This window comes from Salmo salar, chromosome ssa05 (genome assembly GCF_905237065.1).
Source record: "Salmo salar chromosome ssa05, Ssal_v3.1, whole genome shotgun sequence".
In the NCBI taxonomy this organism is placed as follows: Eukaryota; Metazoa; Chordata; class Actinopteri; order Salmoniformes; family Salmonidae; genus Salmo; species Salmo salar.
In genome coordinates, this window is record NC_059446.1 from 56,427,783 (window position 1) to 56,448,911 (window position 21,129).

Here is a 21,129-nt window from a genome sequence, read left to right on the forward strand (position 1 = left end):
TCAGATGAATTTCAGTGTCAATTTGTGTAGATGTAATGGAAGTGCATGTAGTCATAAATAGTTTAGTTCCTCTTCACACTTTGTTACTTCCCCAAAATACTTACATTTAAACTCTACACCATGTTCCTTGAAATATACAGTGCCTTCGGAAAGTATTCAGACCCCTTAGCTTTTTTCACATTTTGTTACGTTACAGCCTTATTCTAAAAAGGTTTAAATAAATAAAACATCTCATACATCTTCACACAATACCCCACAATGACAAAGGCAAAACATTTTTTTTTATCAATGTTTGCAAATGTATTAAAACAGAAAACAGAAAACAGAAATACCTTATTTCAATAAGTATTCAGACCCTTTGCTATGAGACTCGAAATTGAGCTCAGGTGTATCCTGTTTCCATTGATCATCCTTGAGATGTTTTTCCAACTTGATTGGAGTGTGGTAAATTCAATTGATTGGACATGATTTGGAAAGGCACACACCTGTCTATGTAAGGTCCCACAGTTGATGGCGCATGTCAGAGCAAAAACTAAGCCATGAGGTCGAAGGAATTGATGGTAGAGCTCCGAGACAGGATTGTTTCAAGGCACAGATCTGGGGAAGGGTACCAAAAGATGTATGCAGCATTGAAGGTCCCAAAGAACACAGTGGCCTACATAAGTCTTAATTGGAAGAAGTTTGGAAACACCATGACTAGCTAGAGCTGGCCACCAGGTCAAACTGAACAATCTGGGGAGAAGGGCAAGATTCTCTAGTCTGATCAAATCAAGATTTAACGTCTGGAGGAAAGCATGGTGGTAAGTGCATCATGCTGTAGTGATGTTTTTAGCGGCAGTGACTGTGAGAATAGTCAGGATCGAGGGAAAAATGAACGGATCAAACTACAGAGAGATCCTTGATGAAAACCTACTTCAGAGCGCTCAGGACGTCAGACTGGGGGTAAGGTTCACTACAATGACACTGAGCACACAGCCAAGAGAACGCACGAGTGGCTTCGGGATAAGTCTCTGAATATCCCTGAGTGACCCAGCCAGAGCCCTGACTTGAACCTCATCTAACATCTCTGGAGAGACCCTAAAATAGCTGTGCAGCGATGCTCCCCATCCAACCTGACAGAGCTTGTGAGGCTCTGCAGAGAAGAATGGGAGAAACTCCCCATTTACAGATGTGTCAACCTTGTAGCTTCATACCCAAGAAGACTCTAGGCTGTCATCGCTGTAAAAGGTGCTAATCAGATGGCGCCGGAGGGGATGGCTGCCGTTTTATGGGCTCTTAACCTGTTGGGGCTAGGGGGCAGTATTTGCACGGCCGGATAAAAAACATACCCGATTTAATCTGGTTACTACTCCTGCCCAGTAACTAGAATATGCATATAATTAGTAGATTTGGATAGAAAACACCCTAAAGTTTCTAAAACTGTTTGAATGGTGTCTGTGAGTATAACAGAACTCATTTGGCAGGCCAAAACCTGACAAGATTCCAAACAGGAAGCGCTCTCTCTGACCATTTCATGGCCTTCTTGATCATCTCTAACCAAAACAGGGGATCTCTGGCATAACGTGACATTTTCTAACGCTCCCATAGGCTCTCAGAAGGCGCCAGAACGATGAATGGTGGCTTTGCAGGCCATGGCTGAAAAACATTAGCGCATTTGGTAAGTGGTCGATCTGAGGACAATGAGACTGGAGGCGCGTGCACGAGCCGACACCATGTTTACTTTCTCTCTCTTTGAACGAAAACAACGACTCCCGGTCGGAATATTATTGCTTTTTTACGAGATAAATAGCATAAAAATTGATTTTAAACAGCGTTTGACATGCTTCGAAGTACGGTAATGGAATATTTTTAATTTTTTTGTCACGAAACGCTTCGGGCGCATCACCCTTCTTTACCCTTCGGATAGTGTCTTGAACGCACAAACAAAACGCCGCTATTTGGATATAACTATGGATTATTTGGAACCAAACCAATATTTGTTATTGAAGTAGAAGTCCTGGGAGTGCATTCTGACGAAGAACAGCAAAGGTAATCAAACTTTTCTAATAGTAAATCGGAGTTTGGTGAGTACCACACTTGGTGGGTGTCAAAATAGCTAGCCTATGATGGCCGGGCTATCTACTCAGAATATTGCAAAATGTGGTTTCACCGAAAAGCTATTTTAAAATCGGACATAGCGAGTGCATAAAGGAGTTCTGTATCTATAATTCTTAAAATAATTGTTATGTTTTTTGTGAACGTTTATCGTGAGTAATTTAGTAAATTCACCGGAAGTGTTCGGTGGGAATGCTAGTCACATGCTAGTCACATGCTAATGTAAAAAGCTGGTTTTTGATATAAATATGAACTTGATTGAACAAAACATGCATGTATTGTATAACATAATGTCCTAGGATTGTCATCTGATGAAGATCATCAAAGGTTAGCTTAACCAACCATGCTTTTATGTTTGTTTTTTCGCATTGTTTGTAACTTATTTTGTACATAATGTTGCTGCTACCATCTCTTATGGCGGAAAAGAGCTACTGGACATCAGAACAGTGATTACTCACCTTGAACTGGACAAATAATTTATCTTTAATGAGTCGGACGAGATGGATTTACTCCAGACACCCGACAAGGCCCTCATCCCATCATTCGCAGGAGAAAGAGACGGAGATATCGCAGATGGAGGTCAGGGTGCCTTGCAAGGTTCCGGCGATAAGTGGCTAATCTGCCTTTACCATCGGTACTATTGGCCAACGTACAATTATTGGATAATAAAGTGGATAAACCACAAGCACATGAATAACATACAGCTGGCGGGTTATACACTGTATCGGCAGGAAAGAACAGCAGCCTCTGGTAAGACAAGGAGTGTGGGTATATGTATATTTGTAAACAACAGCTGGTGCACAATATCTAAGGAAGTTTCAAGGCTTTACTCGCCTGAGACCACCTTTACGCTGTAGACACACAGAGACGCGAACAAAGCTCTCCCTCGCTCTCCATTTGGCAAATCTGACAGTAATTCTTTCTTCCTGATTCCTGCTTACAAGTCAAAATTAAAGCAGCAAGCACCAGTGACTCAGTCAATAAAAAAGTGGTTAGATAAAGCAGATGCTAAGCTACAGGACTGTTTTGCTAGCACAGACTGGAATATGTTCCGGGATTCTTCCGATGGCATTGAGGTGTACCTCACATCAGTCACTTGCTTCATCAATAAGTGCATAGATGACATCGTCCCCACAGGACTAAGATCGAATCGTACTACACCGGCTCCAACGCTCGTCAGATGTGGCAGGGCTTGCAAACTATTACAGACTACAAAGGGAAGCACAGCCGCGAGCTGCCCAGTGACACAAGCCTACCAGATGAGCTAAATTACTTCTATGCTCGCTTCAAGGCAAGTAACACTGAAACATGCATGAGAGCATCAGCTGTTCCGGACGACTGTGTGATCATGCTCTCCCTAGCCGATGTGAGTAGGACCTTTAAACAGGTCAACATTCACAAGGCCGCAGGGCCAGACGGATTACCAGGACGTGTTGTCCGAGCACGCGCTGACCAACTGGCAAGTGTCTTCACTGACATTTTCAACCTCTCCCTGTCTGAGTCTGTAATACCAACATGTTTCAAGCAGACCACCATAGTCCCTGTGCCCAAGAACACTAAGGTAACCTGACTAAATGACTTCCGACCCGTAGCACTCACATCTGTAGCCATGAAGTGCTGTGAAAGGCTGGTCATGGCTCACATCAACACCATTATCCCAGAAACCCTAGACCCACTCTAATTTGCATACCGCCCCAACAGATCCACAGATGATGCAATCTCTATTGCACTCCACACTGCCCTTTCACACATAGACAAAAGGAACACCTATGTGAGAATGCTATTCATTGACAACATCTCAGCGTTCAACACCATAGTTCCCTCAAAGCTCATCACTAAACTAAGGACCCTGGGACTAAACACCTCCCTCTGCATCTGGATCCTGGACTTCCTGATGGGCTGCCTCCAGGTGGTACGGGTAGGTAACAACACATCCGCCATGCTGATCCTCAACACGGGGGCCCCTCAGGGGTGTGTGTTCAGTCCCCTCCTGTACTCCATGTCCACTCATAACTGCATGGCCAGGGACGACTCCAACACCATCACTAAGTTTGCTGATGACACAACAGCGGCAGGCCTCATCACAGACAATGATGTGACAGCCTATAGGGAGGAGGTCAGAGACCTGGCCATGTGGTGCCAGGACAACAACCTCTCCCTCAACGTGATCAAGACAAAGGAGATGATTATGGACTACAGGAAAAGGAGGACCGAGCACACACCCCTTATTATCGACGGGGCAGTAGTGGAGCAGGTTTAAATCTTCAAGTTCCTTGGTGTCCACATTACCAACAAACTAACATGGTCCAAGCACACCAAGTCAGTCGTGAAGAGGGCACGACAAAACCTATTTCCCCTCAGGAGACTGAAAAGATTTGGCATGGGTCCTCAGATCCTCAAAAAGTTATACAGCTGCACCATCAAGAGCATCTTAACTGGTTGTATCACTGCCTGCTAGGGCAACTGCTTGGCCTCCGACCGCAAGGCACTACAGAGGGTAGTGCGAACGGCCAAGTACATCATTGGGGCAAAGCATCCTGCCATCCAGGACCTCTATACCAGGCAGTATCAGAAGAAGGCCCTAAAAATGTACACCCTAGTCATAGACTGTTCTCTCTGCTACCGCACGGCAAGCGGTACCGGAGTGCCAAGTCTAGGTCTGTAACGGCTGTCTTCTGTAAAAATGGACCAAGGCGCAGCAGGTATGTGAATACTCATCTTTAATAAAAATAAAGGAGTAGAGCATCCACTTCACAATTCAAACAATATATAAGACAGGAACAGTTTTACAGGCACACAATACGCAGTGCAAAAACAACTACCCACAAAACCAAGTGACAAACATACTCCTACATATATGACTCCCAATCAGGAACAACGATCCCCAGCTGTTCCTGATCAGGAGTCACAAGACCAACACAGAACAATCACACACACAAGACTGCCACGTCCTGACCCCAAAACTACAACAACAGCTCCATCTGCTGGTCAGGATGTGACAGTACCCCCCCCTCAAGGTGCAGACCCCGGAATGCACCTAACAACGAAAAAACACCAACAAACAAAATCCCCAACAAAACCCATAAACAATATCCCCTAAACATAAGGGAGGGAAGGGAGGGTGGCTGCCGTCAACGATGGCACTGTGCTACACCCTCCCTCCCCAACCCACCTATCCTGGAGGTGGCTCCGGTGCAGGACGTGGACCCTGCTCCACCCTCGGCGTCGCCCACTTCGGTGGAGCCGATAGCTGCGCCAGGCAGACGGACCCCTCGAGCCGGGCCGGGGGACAGGAGGGCCCCTCGGGCCGGGCCGGGGGACAGGAGGGCCCCTCGGGCCGGGCCGGGCGGCAGGAGGGCCCCTCGGGCCGGGCCGGGGGGCAGGAGGGCCCCTCGGGCCGGGCCGGGCGGCAGGAGGGCCCCTCGGGCCGGGCCGGGCGGCATGCGGGCCCCTCGGGCCGGGCCGGGCGCATGCGGGCCCTCGGGCCGGGCCGGGAGGCATGCGGGCCCTCGGGCCGGGCCGGAAGGCATGCGGGCCCCTCGGGCCGGGCCGGAAGGCATGCGGGCCACTCGGGCCGGGCCGGAAGGCATGCGGGCCACTCGGGCCGGGCCGGAAGGCATGCGGGCCACTCGGGCCGGGCCGGAAGGCATGCGGGCCACTCGGGCCGGGCCGGAAGGAATGCGGGCCACTCGGGCCGGGCCGGAAGGCATGCGGGCCACTCGGGCCGGGCCGGAAGGCATGCGGGCCACTCGGGCCGGACCGGAAGGCATGAGGGCCACTCGGGCCGGACCGGAGGGCAGGAGGACCACTCGGGCTGGACCGGAGGGCAGGAGGACCACTCGGGCTGGACCGGAGGGCAGGAGGACCCCTCGGGCTGCTCCTGACAGGCCGGGCACCCTGGCAGATCAGGGCAGGCGGGCACCTCTGGCAGAACCGGGCAGTCTGGCCACTCCGGCAGTTCAGGGCAGTCCGGCCACTCCGGCAGTTCAGGGCAGTCCGGCCACTCCGGCAGTTCAGGGCAGTCCGGCCACTCCGGCAGTTCAGCGCAGTCCGGCCAGCTCCGGCGGCCGCCACTCCGGCGTTCGGCGTCGCCACTCCGGCGTTGGCAGCGCACTCCGGCGTTCGGGCAGCCGCCACTCCGGCAGTTCAGGGCAGTCCGGCCACTCGGCGCAGGGCAGTCCGGCCACTCCGCAGTTGTCGCCACTCGGCGGGCAGCGCAAGCTCCGGCGACTGTTGACTGGCGGGCAGCTCCGACGACTGTTGACTGGCGGGCAGCTCCGACGACTGTTGACTGGCGGGCAGCTCCGACGACTGTTGACTGGCGGGCAGCTCCGACGACTGTTGACTGGCGGGCAGCTCCGACGACTGTTGACTGGCGGGCAGCTCCGACGACTGTTGACTGGCGGGCAGCTCCGACGACTGTTGACTGGCGGGCAGCTCCGACGACTGTTGACTGGCGGGCAGCTCCGACGACTGTTGACTGGCGGGCAGCTCCGACGACTGTTGACTGGCGGGCAGCTCCGACTACTGTTGACTGGCGGGCAGCTCCGACTACTGTTGACTGGCGGGCAGCTCCGACGACTGTTGACTGGCGGGCAGCTCTGGCGACTGTTGACTGGCGGGCAGCTCTGGTGACTGTTGACTGGCGGGCAGCTCTGATGACGACTGTTGACTCCTGATGCGTGGGGCAGGTATTGGACGTACCAGCCTGGAGACACGCACCTCCATGCTAGTGTGTCTAGCGGGAAACACCGGACCGAAAGGGCGCACTGGCGGTCTTGAGTGCAGGGTTGGCATCACCCCTTCCGGCTCGATGCTCCCCTTGCCCTGGCACCTGCGGGCGCTGGTACTGGGCGCACTGGGCTGTGCGTCCGTATAGGCGAGATGGTGCGCACCTCAGCGTAACATGGCGCCCTCCACCTCGTCCACACCTCCCTGTAGTCACGGGTAGCTGGCTTACGGCTCTTCCCTGGCCTGGCCAAGCTACCCGTGTGCCCCCCCCAAAAAAAATCTTGGGGCTGCCTCTCGGGTTTCCTAGCCAACCGTGTTCCAGCGTAACTTTCCCGATGGTTCCTCTGTCCAGCTGCCTCCACTCTCCTGAGTGCCTCCACCTGTTCCCATGGGAGGCGATCCCTTCCGGCCAGGATCTCTTCCCAGGTGTAGGCTCCCTTGCCGTCCAGGACGTCCTCCCATGTCCATTGTTCCCTTTTTCTCTCCTGTGGCTTCCTCCTCTTCTGCTGCTTGGTCCTTTGGTGGTGGGTAGTTCTGTAACGGCTGTCTTCTGTAAAAATGGACCAAGGCGCAGCAGGTATGTGAATACTCATCTTTAATAAAAATAAAGGAGTAGAGCATCCACTTCACAATTCAAACAATATATAAGACAGGAACAGTTTTGCAGGCACACAATACGCAGTGCAAAAACAACTACCCACAAAACCAAGTGACAAACATACTCCTACATATATGACTCCCAATCAGGAACAACGATCCCCAGCTGTTCCTGATCAGGAGTCACAAGACCAACACAGAACAATCACACACACAAGACTGCCACGTCCTGACCCCAAAACTACAACAACAGCTCCATCTGCTGGTCAGGACGTGACAAGGTCCAAGAGGCTTTTAAAAAGCTACTACTCTCTGCTTATTATCTATGCATAGTCACTTTAATAACTCTACCTACATGTACATATTACCTCTACTAACCAGTGCCCCCGCACATTGACTCTGTACTGGTACCCCCTGCATATAGCCTCGCTATTGTTATTTTACTGCTGCTCTTTAATTAGTTGTTACATTTCTTTCTTATTTTTGTAGGTATTTTTCTTAAAACTGCGCTTTTGGTTAAGGGCTTGTAAGCATTTCACTGTAAGGTCGCATGTGACAACTGATGATTGATTTGATTTGAACAAAGTACTGAGTAAAGGGTCTGAATGTACATCAAATATTTGTTTTCTTATTTTTATACATGTCCCAAAATTTCTAAAAACCTGTTTTTGTTTTGTCAGTATGGGGTATAGTGTGTAGACTGATAAAAAATATTATTTTATACATTTTAGAATAAGGCTGTAATGTACAAAATGTGGAAAAAGTCAAGGGGTCTGAATACTTTCCAAATGCACTGTATAGGTTGTTTATACTCAGTTTATGCAGAGTTTAATAAACTATAGTTTTATAAAAACACCTATTTATAAAACACATTGTTTCATGATTCGGACGAGGCCCCTTAGTTCCAGTTAAGGGAAATCTTGAGGCTACAGCATACAATGACATTCTAGACAATTCTGTGCTTCCTTCTTTGTGGCAACAGTTTGTGGAAGGCCCTTTCCTGTTTCAGCATGACAATGCCCCCGTGCACAAAGTGAGGTCCATACAGAAATGATTTGTCGAGATCGGTGTGGATGAACTTTACTGGCCAGCACAGAGCCCTGACCCTCAACCTCATCGAACACTTTTGGGATGAATTGGAACGCCGACTGTGAAACAGGCCGAATTACCCAACATCAGTGCCCGTGGCTGAATGGAAGCAATCCCCGCAACAATATGCCAACATCTAGTAAAAAGCCTTCCCAGAAGTGGAGGTTGTTGTGGAGGCTGTTACAGCAGAAAAAGGGGGACCAACTCCATACTAATGCCCATCATTTTGGAATGAGACGTTCGATGAGCAGGTGTCCACTTACACTACATGACCAAAAGTAAGTCAGTTACCACATTTCCATCCACAATGTTTATGCTGGTAAAGTCAACCTCTTTTTCAGAATAATGTCTCAGGATTTATGCACAAAAAAAAAATCTATTATAACCGAATTGTGTAGTATTTTATGTAAAAGCACAAGTTACAAGTTTTTATCTTCAACTATGTTGCAAATATTATCAAGTGAAATGGTTTAAAATAAAGCTTTGTGAGATGTAGCAACTGCAAACAATGAGGGGTGGTGTGGGGGGAATAACTGTTTTATACTGTATCAATAAAGTAATACTAATGCATGGAGATACAGAATGTATTCAGGGTGTATTTTCCATACTGTTTTGGGTACGACAGAACAGATAAACTATATAGATAAACTGAACTAGTCACATTCTCTGTTTACTTTATTTATTTGTTGTTTGGAACCAAAGAAAGATGGCTTTGTTTGAGGCGGGACAGACTCGTAAAATAAAGAGAATGATCAAACGTCATCATAGAGCTCTTATTGTCATTAAGTAATAACAGTGCTAATTTGCAGAAGGATTGCAGAATTCTGATCGGAATTATTGTGTCAAAGATTTAAAAAAAAAAATTTTAAAAAAAATCACAATAATAATAATGAATACCACAAAGTAAAGAAAGTACAAATCTGCTTTACAACACACTATGTGACAAACAAATTAGATAAGACATGAACAACGCTTCTCCATTTTGTTCCCAGGTTCAGAAAGAAATAAACCCCCCATGAGGCGTTCAAGAGAACTGACGACAGTAAGTGTTACTAACCGGATGTCCGTATTGGCATGTCTCAATGTTGGGTAACACATCTTGAACGCTCTGCCATTAGGGCTAGTGACTTAACATATTTTATGTAACTGTTCTGACATGGTTATTAACAGTCATGACAGCTGACATAAGCTTGACACTCATGGCACAAATATTTGCTTCCGTCAGCTTATTGGCTTAGCATACCGCTAGCCAACTAATTTACATAAATACCAATGTGTCATGACAGTGTAAAGGGTTGTCAGTATTTTGACATCAGTTTTCATGACCGAAAATGACATGTGTTATGTTATGACAGCGTTATGTCACCCTTATGACAGAGAAGTCAATTAAAGTGTTACCGAACATGTATCCAACTTGCCTGTGTAAACCATTGTTGTAATAGTGAGCATGTACATACCGTAGTGTATTTACACATATGGCTGAGAGCATAATAGTCATGCAGGGTATTTATTTACATAATGTATACTGGTATCCTTTTACCCATCCATATGCAGCGTATTAATATTGTATTAACAGTCATTGTTATCTAGTGTTGCCATTAGTGAGCTTACATTACATGAGTTGATAAATGATGTTTGAATAGCACAACCAACTGGTAAAACAACTTCATTGTTGTGCCACTCAAATGCCTCATCTGATACAACCCTATAGGATTAGGCATCGATTTCACAACCATTGAAGACATTTTGTGAGAGGCGGTCTAAGGTAAAAAGTGATCTTTTGAAACAGCCACAGTGATCAGTGTTCACTGATCTTTCAGCACTGTTTACATACAGACTCAACGAGATACATTTTGGCCTGCTGTGCGACTGTTACAGTTAAGTCTTGTATGCCAGATTGATCCAAAAATGTATTCTAACCTATTGGTTCCCATTTAAGGATAAATTAACACTTCCCCTTAGCAAAACAGAGAAATCGTCCAAAAATACTAGTAATTAAATCATTGGCAACGGCATAAATAGAACATTCTGTGTTACCCCGGCATATTTCCTCAAGAGCAAAACACAATACAATCAGTGCATAAAACATTTTTTTTTTCTTATTGCACAAACAGAACCTTGTGTTCGAGGCTCGACAAACCTCTGAGAGTATCCATCTTCTCTCTTTATATAAAAATCTAAGAAAAAGTCATTTCTCATCATCAAAAAGCCACTGTGTCACAGTACACATCACTTTTGAACTATATGTGGGAACAGAATATGTGAGATGAAGATGACTGGCTTCAATTGGATGTGTACCAGGCCTGACGTTTGTTGAACACTGGTCAGTGTTGACAACCACTGGATCAGGAAGAGAGAATCGATCCCTCATTTCCTCCAGATCCAGGGTCAGAAATAGAGGTATTTAAAAGTACAAAACACACCCCTTACCCTGACACTTCGACTGGCAGCGGACACAGTGGAGAAGAACTATAACGAACAGATCTAGAACAGGTACAAGTTAGCCTGGTATCCAAACTGAATGCGCTGCGTAACACAGGAAAATAGTGGTGAGCGCAGCATTCAATCTGGTTTAACCAGGCTAGCTATGAGTATGATATAGGGTGACATGCAGAAGGGGAGCCCCAGCAAATGTGTTACTGTGTCCCAAGCATGATAGCAGTGCCAACAATTAATGGTGTAGAGATGGAAATAGCAACATTGAATCTAGATGATACAGTACAGTAACAAACCCATTGCACCTGTTGTGAGGGAATTGTTTGACTATGAACAGTAGAGTAAGAGCTGGGAGACCGACAGCTGCTGATAAGAGCTTTTTACATTGTCCAATGGCCTGTGTTCCGACCCTGAAAGTAGCTACCAGCAGTCCTTGGTGGCGAGATGTGACTGGGGCTCCCCCTGGAGGCCGGGGGGTTGACTAACGGAGACGTCATTTGAGATGAACCAGGGAGAGGTCAAATCAAATTGAATTAGACACATGCGCCGAATACAACATGTGTTGACCTTGCAGTGAAATGCTTACTTACGAGCCCCTAACCAACAATGCAGTTTAAATAAATATGGATGACGGCAGCAACTACCGAGATCAATTCCAAATGAATCGCGATTCTTCCCTGCTGTCATCCCCCCTCCCTGAGGACCCCCCCATCCCTGGAGCAGTCCCCTGAAACTCCAGGGCAGGGTAGTTCAGCTCTTGCCTCTCCAGGTCTGCCAAAGAGCCCACAGGTTGATAATCCCCATCTTCTCCCTGTTGAAGGCATGGAAAGAGAGAAGGCCCATTCAGAATCACAGGCTATAACAGCACAGGGCCACCAATGCCATTGACACCTCAGAACATTCAGAGTATAAAGGGATAACATGACAGACATTGAGAGAGGAGAAAGGAGGGTTAGTAGTTATTGGTGAGCAGAGGCGTAAAACAAGGAGATTGAGGCGGTTTAGCATATCCTGCTAGTATCGAGGCAGCCGTGCAAGAGTAGTCGTGGATATCAAAGGCAATAAAGCACATGGAAGACAGCAGACGACTGTGGGCCAGATCTGGTTGTTTGGTGACACATATGTGGCTCAGTTCTGGCACCACCATGTGTCATATGGCCCAGATCTGGTTCGAATGTTGGAGATGCTGTCACGGTTGTCGTCGGTAATGGAGGACCAAAACGCAGCAGGTATGTGTATGCTCATCGTGTGTATTTATTTACTAACTAAATGAACACCAAAACGAACTCACGAACAACAAAACAGTCTGGCAAGGCACAAGGCTAAACTCAGAACAATCTCCCACAATTAAACAGACAAACCCACCCAACTAATATAGGACTTCCAATCAAAGGCAACACCACACAGCTGCCTTCAATTGGAAGTCCACCCCAATTAACCAAACATAGACATACAACTAACTAGATCAACATAGAAATACGTGAATCTCAAACAGTGCCCAAAAACCCCAGAATACTAAATCAAATGCCCTTACTACAAAAACACCACCCTGAACCACATAAACAAATACCCTCTGCCACATCCTGACCAAACTACAATACCAATTAACCCTTATACTGGCCAGGACGTGACAGATGCGAACTGGGGGAGGGTTTGCACTTTGCTTATGGGCCATCTCTGGCTTGAGTTGTGTGGCCCTAACAACTTCCCATAGTTATTGGGCTACTTTTGGTCTGAATGTGGGCCACATCCACCTTGCCAGGCAAGCTCTGGACATGTCATGCTATAGATCCACTTCAGGATCATAACACGAAGTGGTTAACTGGGCAAAATGGTACATCGTTATATTGTAGATTAGGGCCGAATTTGGGCCATCGTAAAATGTTGCTGTCTGGGATGTGTGAGGGATGCTGTCTACCACTGAGACTTGTTGGGATTGGGGCTGGGTTGTTTAGGAACCTTACCTTGCTCTCCTCTAGAATGGAGTTAAACTTTGAGCCCAGAAGCTCTGTCTTAAGCTGTGCAAGAGTAAGGGAAGAGAAAACAGAGACAGAAGAAGGCAGAGAAGCGATGAAGCAGAAAACAGTGGTCTGGAAAGGCTATGGTGGCAGCTACTCCAGTGGTACTGGGACTCTCAAGGTAGGCCAGTAGTTGGCTGAGGAAATTTACATTTTCTCTAACATAAGAGGTTATATAGGTTAATCTCCACGGAACATACCTTAATCTACATCAAAATAGGTACATGAATTGAACGGGTGTTACAAATCCCTTTTGGCCCTGCAGTCTAGGGGGGGGGGATGGATACGAGACCCATAACATAAAATCAAGCAAATTATAGTGACAAGTAACGGTGAGAACAAAAAAAAGAGACAACTGAAATCTACTGTCAAACACTACAGGTTTATTTTTAAACACACGGTAATGGAGGTGTGAGAAAAGGGGCTGAGCTGGACCCAAGCAAAGAAACAATAATCCAAAACACACCTAAGCTAGACGAGCCTACTTCAACAGCAGCTAGCTAACTAACCAAAAATACAGTGGGTGGTCCGCCGAGTTCTAACTAGAGTACTTAGACAAAGTATTCCTACGGGTAATGTAGGCCCATGGGCATCTTGTCTTGGTACCCCCTTTTCTCACCAAACATACAAACAGTCAACACTTTAACATAAACAATACTCACAGGTGGGATGGACAAAGTGACATGTAGTTGCAAAAACAAAAGCGAGAGATAATGAACACAAAGATTGATCTGGGGAGAAAACAACTGACTGGGTTTTTAAACCAAGGGAAAGGGATGTGATTGGGTGAGGGAAGAGGAGCGGGTGTCTTCTGTTTGGGGACTGATTGATGACTGATTGGGGAGTGATGATTGTCACCTGTGAGGGGAGAAGGAGAGAAAAGAAATACAAATACAGGATACACACTACCTGTATCCGTAACAACGGGTATAGTATCAGCAACGGGTAAATTATTATTATCATGTTCATTATCATCATCAACATGTCTCACCACTTTCTTCCTCAGACATTGTTTGTCCTTCTTGACTGTGCTGTAGTACAACGCTGGGTTCTCCATTTTAGAGACCAGGTCCTGCCCAGGGTTGCCATTTTCTCCGTGGGGTGGAGTTACACGATCAGACTCGGTCTCATGGCCAATAACTCAGGGCGACACTCCAAGCCTGGGCATCCATTTTAAAACAAGTGCCTGTTTCCCAACATAGTTAATAATCTTGCATTTTATGGTTGATGGTTGTGGTCGACGTTCATGGTTGTGGTTATTGTTTCATAGGTTTAGTTGTGGTTGAGCTGGCACATTGTCTTGGAGCGACTTTCTGTAAAAGCTTTTGTCGGAAAACTTTTGTAGGAAATTTCAATCAAATTTATTTATAAAGCCCTTTTTACACCAGCCGATGTCACAATGTGCTATACAGAAACCCAGCCTAAAACCCCAAACAGCAAGCAATGCAGATGTAGAAGCACGGTGGCTAGGAAAAATTCCCTAGAAAGGTGGATACCTAAGGAGAAACCTAGAGAGGAACCAGGCTCTGAGGGGTTGCCAGTCCTCTTCTGCCTGTGCCGGGTTGAGATTATAACAGTACATGCCAAGATGTTCAAACGTTCATTGATGACCAGCAGGGTCAAATAATAGTAATAATCACAGTGTTTGTAGAGGGTGCAACAGGTCAGCACCTCAGGAGTAAATGTCAGTTGGCTTTTCATAGCCGAGCATTCAGAGTTTGAGACAGCAGGTCCGGTAGAGAGAGAGAGTTGAAAACAGCAGGTCCGGGACAAGGTATCACGTCCGGTGAACAGGTCAGGGTTCCATAGCCGCAGGCAGAACAGTTGCAACTGGAGCTGCAGCACGGCCAGGTGGACTGGGAACAGCAAGGAGTCAACAGGCCAAGTAGTCCTGAGGCATGGTTTAATAAACTATTGCAGCATAAATACTGTGATATATTGCTATAATTCTGAAGCATCTTAGTTAAGTTATTTTTAGCATAGCAGGCTAAGGATACAAAGCAGTATCAAAGCAGGGAAAAGAACCTGCAAACTTTCGGCTATGGTTAGACTGGCTTGCTAACCCAATCCACCAGGCAGCCATTTTGGATCTCCATCTCAGAGAATTTCAGAAATGGGACTAGGGATGGCAAATTAATTGAACTCGCTCTGGCGTTAGCATAACTTATGACTATGATTATCACGTTGTCCATCGTTCAATCATTTCCGCTAATGAATACACAGAGGTGTTTTAAAATGGATGGCTGGCTGAAGGGTTTCCTTATCGTCAATTCAAACAGGAAATTACTACCGGTAACTCGCATTGACCCCTGTCACAGTTAGTGAAGGGTGGATACTCACTTCTTGCTGTTATGGCCCACATATCTCACTGCTGCGATGATGAAGGCGATGACAGCCACTCCAACGATGGTGCCAACGATCCCTGCCATCATGTACTTCTCTAACATCGGACATGCACATCATATTGAAGACAGTGTAGAAACAGAAGATACCTTTTAGCTAGGTACTATAACGTATTTACATTCAAGATAATGCCATTGCCATATCAAGCCAATGGGGTAGCCAGTTGGTGCTCTTACTTATACAGTCAACCTAGATATCATATAAAGGTACTACACTTCCGATTTCAGTTCTATCTCTCATGCATGCTTGGCTATACAATGTTTTGCATTTTAATTGTATGCGTTTGTTTCTGTGTTTAACGATGAACCTGAACTTGTGTACTCACTCTCCTGCTGTAACTCCAGATATAAGCTCTCTGACCCGTACATGTTGCTGACGCTGCAGTGCCCAGGTTGCTCACCCTTCTCCCGTAGTTTTATCATGCCCGTGGACATGTGGCCATCCGTGTGCATGTAGTAGTTGTAGAGGCCGTCTGTGTCGTTGATGTTCTTGTCGGGGAGGTAGAACTCAATGATGGGCTCAGGGTTACCCGTAGCCAAGAAAACACACTGGACTACTTCCCTCACCACTGTGCACATGGACTCTTCCAGAAGGTCAGTTGCATCTGAAGAGAGGTATGACTGATATGTAGAGTTGGGATGGTGTAGTGTGGTGTAATATAGTGTGGTACATTACTATTAGATTTTTACCTTGTCAGCTAAGGGATTTGATCTAGCAACCTTTCGGTTACTGGCCCAACACTTTAACCACTAGGCTACCTTCCACCCCAGTGCTGCTGGCTCGTCCATCTTTGTTCTCTGCCAGGCAGCAGTACTGTCTGTCTCCCATTGTGCATGGGCTTGGTGGTGAAGGTGAGCGTGCTTGACAGTGCGGCTGTGTTGCTCTCTTCCACGTAGTCTAAGGTATAGTGGGGTTCAGGCATGTAATCTGTGTACATCCATTGGATCTCTGGGCTATTCTCTGGACAGTTGTCTGGAGGATGCTGTAGCACGCCAACGTCATCAGCAACTATCTCCACAGGGATGTCAATGTGGGCTGGTATGGGGGACAGAGAGGACATAAGTGAATGACTTAAAATAAACAAATTCACAACATTTACCTATTCTCATTCAAATTAAAATAATTATAATCACAGCTAGGGCAATCCTTTGCTGGTCCCATATCTTTTTGTGCTTGCCAACTCCTACTGTCATTGTTATGCCATGTCAATCCAAACAGTGGCCACAGTAGTTGGCAAGACAGCACAAACAGATATGATACCAGGCGAGGGCAATCCAGACCATAAAACATACTGTTAAAAAAAGCCTCTCAGGGTCTCTCAGCGGGCTTACCCAGCACCTTGAGCTCAGAGAACTCTGGGTAGGTGTAGATGTTGGCACCGTCCAGGTCGGCACGGAAGTAGTACGTCAGGGAGTGCTCTGTACCTATATTACTGATGAGCAGGGTGCAGTTCCTTTGGTGCAGGTCCCCAATGAGCTTGGTACGCCCTTTGTAACTTTCCCGCGCAATGTCTTGAACACCACAGGTGGGAAGAGCTGGGGGTAAGGCTTGCCAAAGTACCAGACGTCGTGGATGCCGCGGTGTGGCCGCATACATGAACGTGAAGTAGATGACCACGCAGGAGTTGGTCATGGCCGAGACGTCCCTTGGAACCCAAACATTCCACTGGCCACTGACATCTGAGAGAGGGAATGAGGGAGATTGCAAATTGAAATATTGAGAGCGAAACTGTATATCAATGAACAATCTACAATACATATACAGTTTCAAATGGAATCACTGAGAAAAGATGATCAGAAAGAACAAAGAGAGAGAGAACAGAGGATGATATCATGAGGATCTCCCTGGGTGAGATGGTAAGAGCAGAGACCCTATGTGGAGGAAGCATATGTCTCACTCTCACCACTGGCAACACTTTAAGTGAGAGGGACAAGGTTGATCCAAGATGGACGCCAGCCATCCCTCAGCACTGGAACATTAGTCTGATTCCCTGCTGCCATGTGTGACAGTTGGAACCTGTGTCTACTCTGTACCCTTTTGTTTTAGTGTTGTTTGCTGTAAGTTTGACACACTCAAAGTCAACTGGGTCAATGCAGTAAAACCACCAAATCAGTTTTACAGTGCAATTGCATATCTAGATTACTGCTTTTCTAGTATTACATATGTAGTCTTAATTCATTTCCGCAGTCTGAGTTATTGTGGTGTAATTGAGTAGTTATTCACACTGACAAGAGGGAATGAGAAACATAAGAGTTTTACCTTTGATGTTCAGCAACAGGGGCAGAAGCAGCTCCAAACACCAACCACATGGTGTTTGTTGAATCCTCCACCAGAGACCTCTGCAACAGACATCGGACCTCAATTACACATCAACTACTTCACACTTGACCGTTCTGTTTTGGACCAATGGAGCCCCATGCTATGTGATATATGGCAATATAATGTTATATTCAATATATAAGTAATATGTTACCTGTGGTCAACTAATGTCAGTAGCTGTGACATATAACTGAAATGGTTAATATCACTATTTTGTACATATTCTAATGAGCCTATGTTGCTTTTATCTCAGGTAAGAATGACATATGTCAAGATGATTGTGTGTAAAAAGACAATAGACGTATCTGAGGATCACCTTGAATTGCTGAACATGGGAAAAGTAGCCAAGACAGAAAATGTCTGATTCTTCAGCTTGGTGGTGGTAGTAGTAGTAATAATGTTCACTAGAGGTCGCCCAATAAACTCCCAGACAACTCTACAGTCCTTTGCCTCAAAAATGATGTCTTTACCCTTATCGCATTTGCCGTTCATAGGGCATTTGTACCATATTGCTGTTCTAAACTTGACGTGATCAGGGTGAGTGAAAGTACATGAAATAACAGCACATAGGCCAGTCTGTGCTGTTATTTTTTCTGGACTGAAGGTTTGCTGTATTTGTTTGCAGCTGCTGGAGCTGCTGCTGGAGGTGCCTGTCCTGATGGAGGGAATTTAATAGAGTCATGAGTAATACTTCACTTGTCCGTGTAACGATCGTCGTAAGGAGTGGACCAAAATGCAGCGAGTATATTGACCATCTTCTTATGTATTGAAGGAAAAAACACAAACAAAACAAACGACGAAAACAGTCCCGTAAGGTGCACAGACTATACAGGAAACATCCACCCACAAAACACAAGAGAAAACTAACCCAACTAAATATGGCCTCCAATTAGAGGCAACGACAACCAGCTGTCTCTAATTGGAGGTCCTATCAAAACCCCAACATAGAAATAGAAAAACTAGATAAACACATAGAAATAAAACCCCAAAAAACCCGAACCACACAAAACAAACACCCCCTGCCACGCCCTGACCAAACTACAATAACAAATAACCCCTTTTACTGGTCAGGACGTGACATTACCCCCCCCCCAAAGGTGCAGACCCCGAATGCACCTAAACAAAAACCCCGCAAAAAATAACCCCAACCTCCCGTGCTACACCCCCCCCCACCTCAATCCTCCAACTACGGAGGTGGCTCTGGCTCCGGCCTTAGTCCCCATTCTAACCTGCCCACCCCCGCTGAAGGCTCAGGGCTGTAGACCACTGCTGAAGGCTCTGGGCTTAGGTGCGTCGCTGGAGACTCAGGGCTGAGGAGCGTCGCTGGAGACTCAGGACTGAGGAGCGTCGCTGGAGACTCAGGGCTGAGGAGCGTCGCTGGAGACTCAGGGCTGAGGAGCGTCGCTGCACAGTGACTGTACGTACAAACCCCAACCAGAAGCCATGGATTACAGGCAACATTCGCACCGAGCTAAAGGGCAGAGCTGCTGCTTTCAAGGAGCGGGACTCTAACCCGGAAGCTTATAAGAAATCCCGCCTTCCGACGAACAATCATACAGACAAAGCTGGATACAGGACTAAGATCGAATCGTACTACTCCGGCTCTGGCACTCGTCGGATGTGGCAGGGTTTGCAAACTTTTACAGACTACAAAGGAAAGCACAACCGAGAGCTGCCCAGTGACACGAGCCTAAATAACTTCTATGCTCGCTTTGAGGAAAGTAACACTGAAACATGCATGAGAGCATCAGCTGTTCCGGATGACTGTGTGATCACGCTTTCCGCAGCCGATTGAGTAAGAACTTAAAACAGGTCAACATTCACAAGGCCGCTGGGCCAGACGGATTACCAGGACGTGTTGTCCGAGCATGCTCTGACCAACTGGCAAGTGTCTTCACTGACATTTTCAACCTCTCCCTGCCTGAGTCTATAATACCAACATGTTTCAAGCAGACTACCATAGTCCCTGTGCCCAAGAACACTAAGGTAAACTGCCTACATGACTACCAACCCGTAGCACTCACGTCTTTAGCCATGAAATGCTTTGAAAGGCTGGTCAGGGCTTACATCAACACCATTATCCCAGAAACCATAGACCCACTCCAAATTGCATACCGCACCAACAGATCCACAGATGATGCAATCTCTATTACACTACACACTGCTCTTTTCCACCTGGACAAAAGGAACACCTATGTGAGAATGCTACTCATTAACTACAGCTCAGCGTTCAACACCATAGTGCCCTCAAAGCTCATCACTAAGCTATCGATCCTGGGATTAAACACCTCCCTCTGCAACTGGATCCTGGACGTCCTGACGGGCCACCCCCAGGTGGTAAGGGTAGGTAACAACACATTCGCCATGCTTATCCTCAACACGGGGGCCCCTCAGGGGTGCGTGCTCAGTCCCCTCCTGTACTCTCTGTTCACTCATGACTTCATGGCCAGGCACAAATCCAACGCCATCATTAAGTTTGCTGATGACACAACAGTGGTAGGCCTAATCACAGACAACGATGAGACAGCCCTCCAGGACACCTACATCACCCGATGTCACAGGAGGCCAAAAAGATCATCAAGGACAACAATCACCCGAGCCACTGCCTGTCCACCACGCTAACATCCAGAAGGCGAGGTCAGTACAGGTGCATCAAAGCGGGGACTGAGAGACTGAAAAACAGCTTCTATCTCAAGGCCATCAGACTGTTAAACAGCCATCACTAACATTGAGTGGCTGCTGCCAATATACTGACTCAACTCTAGCCACTTTAATAATGGAAAAATTGATGTAATAAATGTATCACTAGCCACTTTAAACAATGCCACTTTATATAATGTTTACATACCCTACATTACTTATCTCATATGTATATACTGTACTCTATACCATCTACTGCATCTTGCCATCTTGATGTAATAAATGTATCACTAGCCACTTTAAACAATGCCACTTTATATAATGTTTACATACCCTACATTACTCATCTCATAAGTATATACTGTACTCTATACCATCTACTTCATCTTGCCTATGCCGTTCGGCCATCACTCATTCATATATTTTTATATACATATTCTTATTCATTCCTTTACACTTGTGTGTGTATAAGGTAGTTGTTGTGAAATTGTTAGGTTAGATTACTTGTTATATATTACCGCATGGTCGGAAGTAGAAGCACAAGCATTTCGCTACACTCGCATTAACATCTGCTAACCATGTGTATGTGACAAATAAAATTTGATTTGATTTTTTAGGAGGAGGTCAGAGATCTGACCATGTGGTGCAAGGACAACAACCTCTCCCTCAACATGATCAAGACAAAAGAGATGATTTTGGACTACAGGAAAAGGAGGACCGAGCACACCCCCATTCTCATCGACGGGGCTGTAGTGGAGCAGGTTGAGAGCTTCAAGTTCCTTGGCGTCCACATCACCAACAA

The 21,129-nt window shown here is 46.4% G+C and overlaps 1 pseudogene; it reads right to left on the minus strand.

Annotated features, from left to right (window-relative positions):
• Nucleotides 1–15,301: 15,301 nt before the first annotated feature.
• On the minus strand, nt 15,302–18,179 carry LOC106597815 (myelin-associated glycoprotein-like; annotated as a pseudogene).
• Between the last annotated feature and the right edge of the window lie 2,950 nt (nt 18,180–21,129).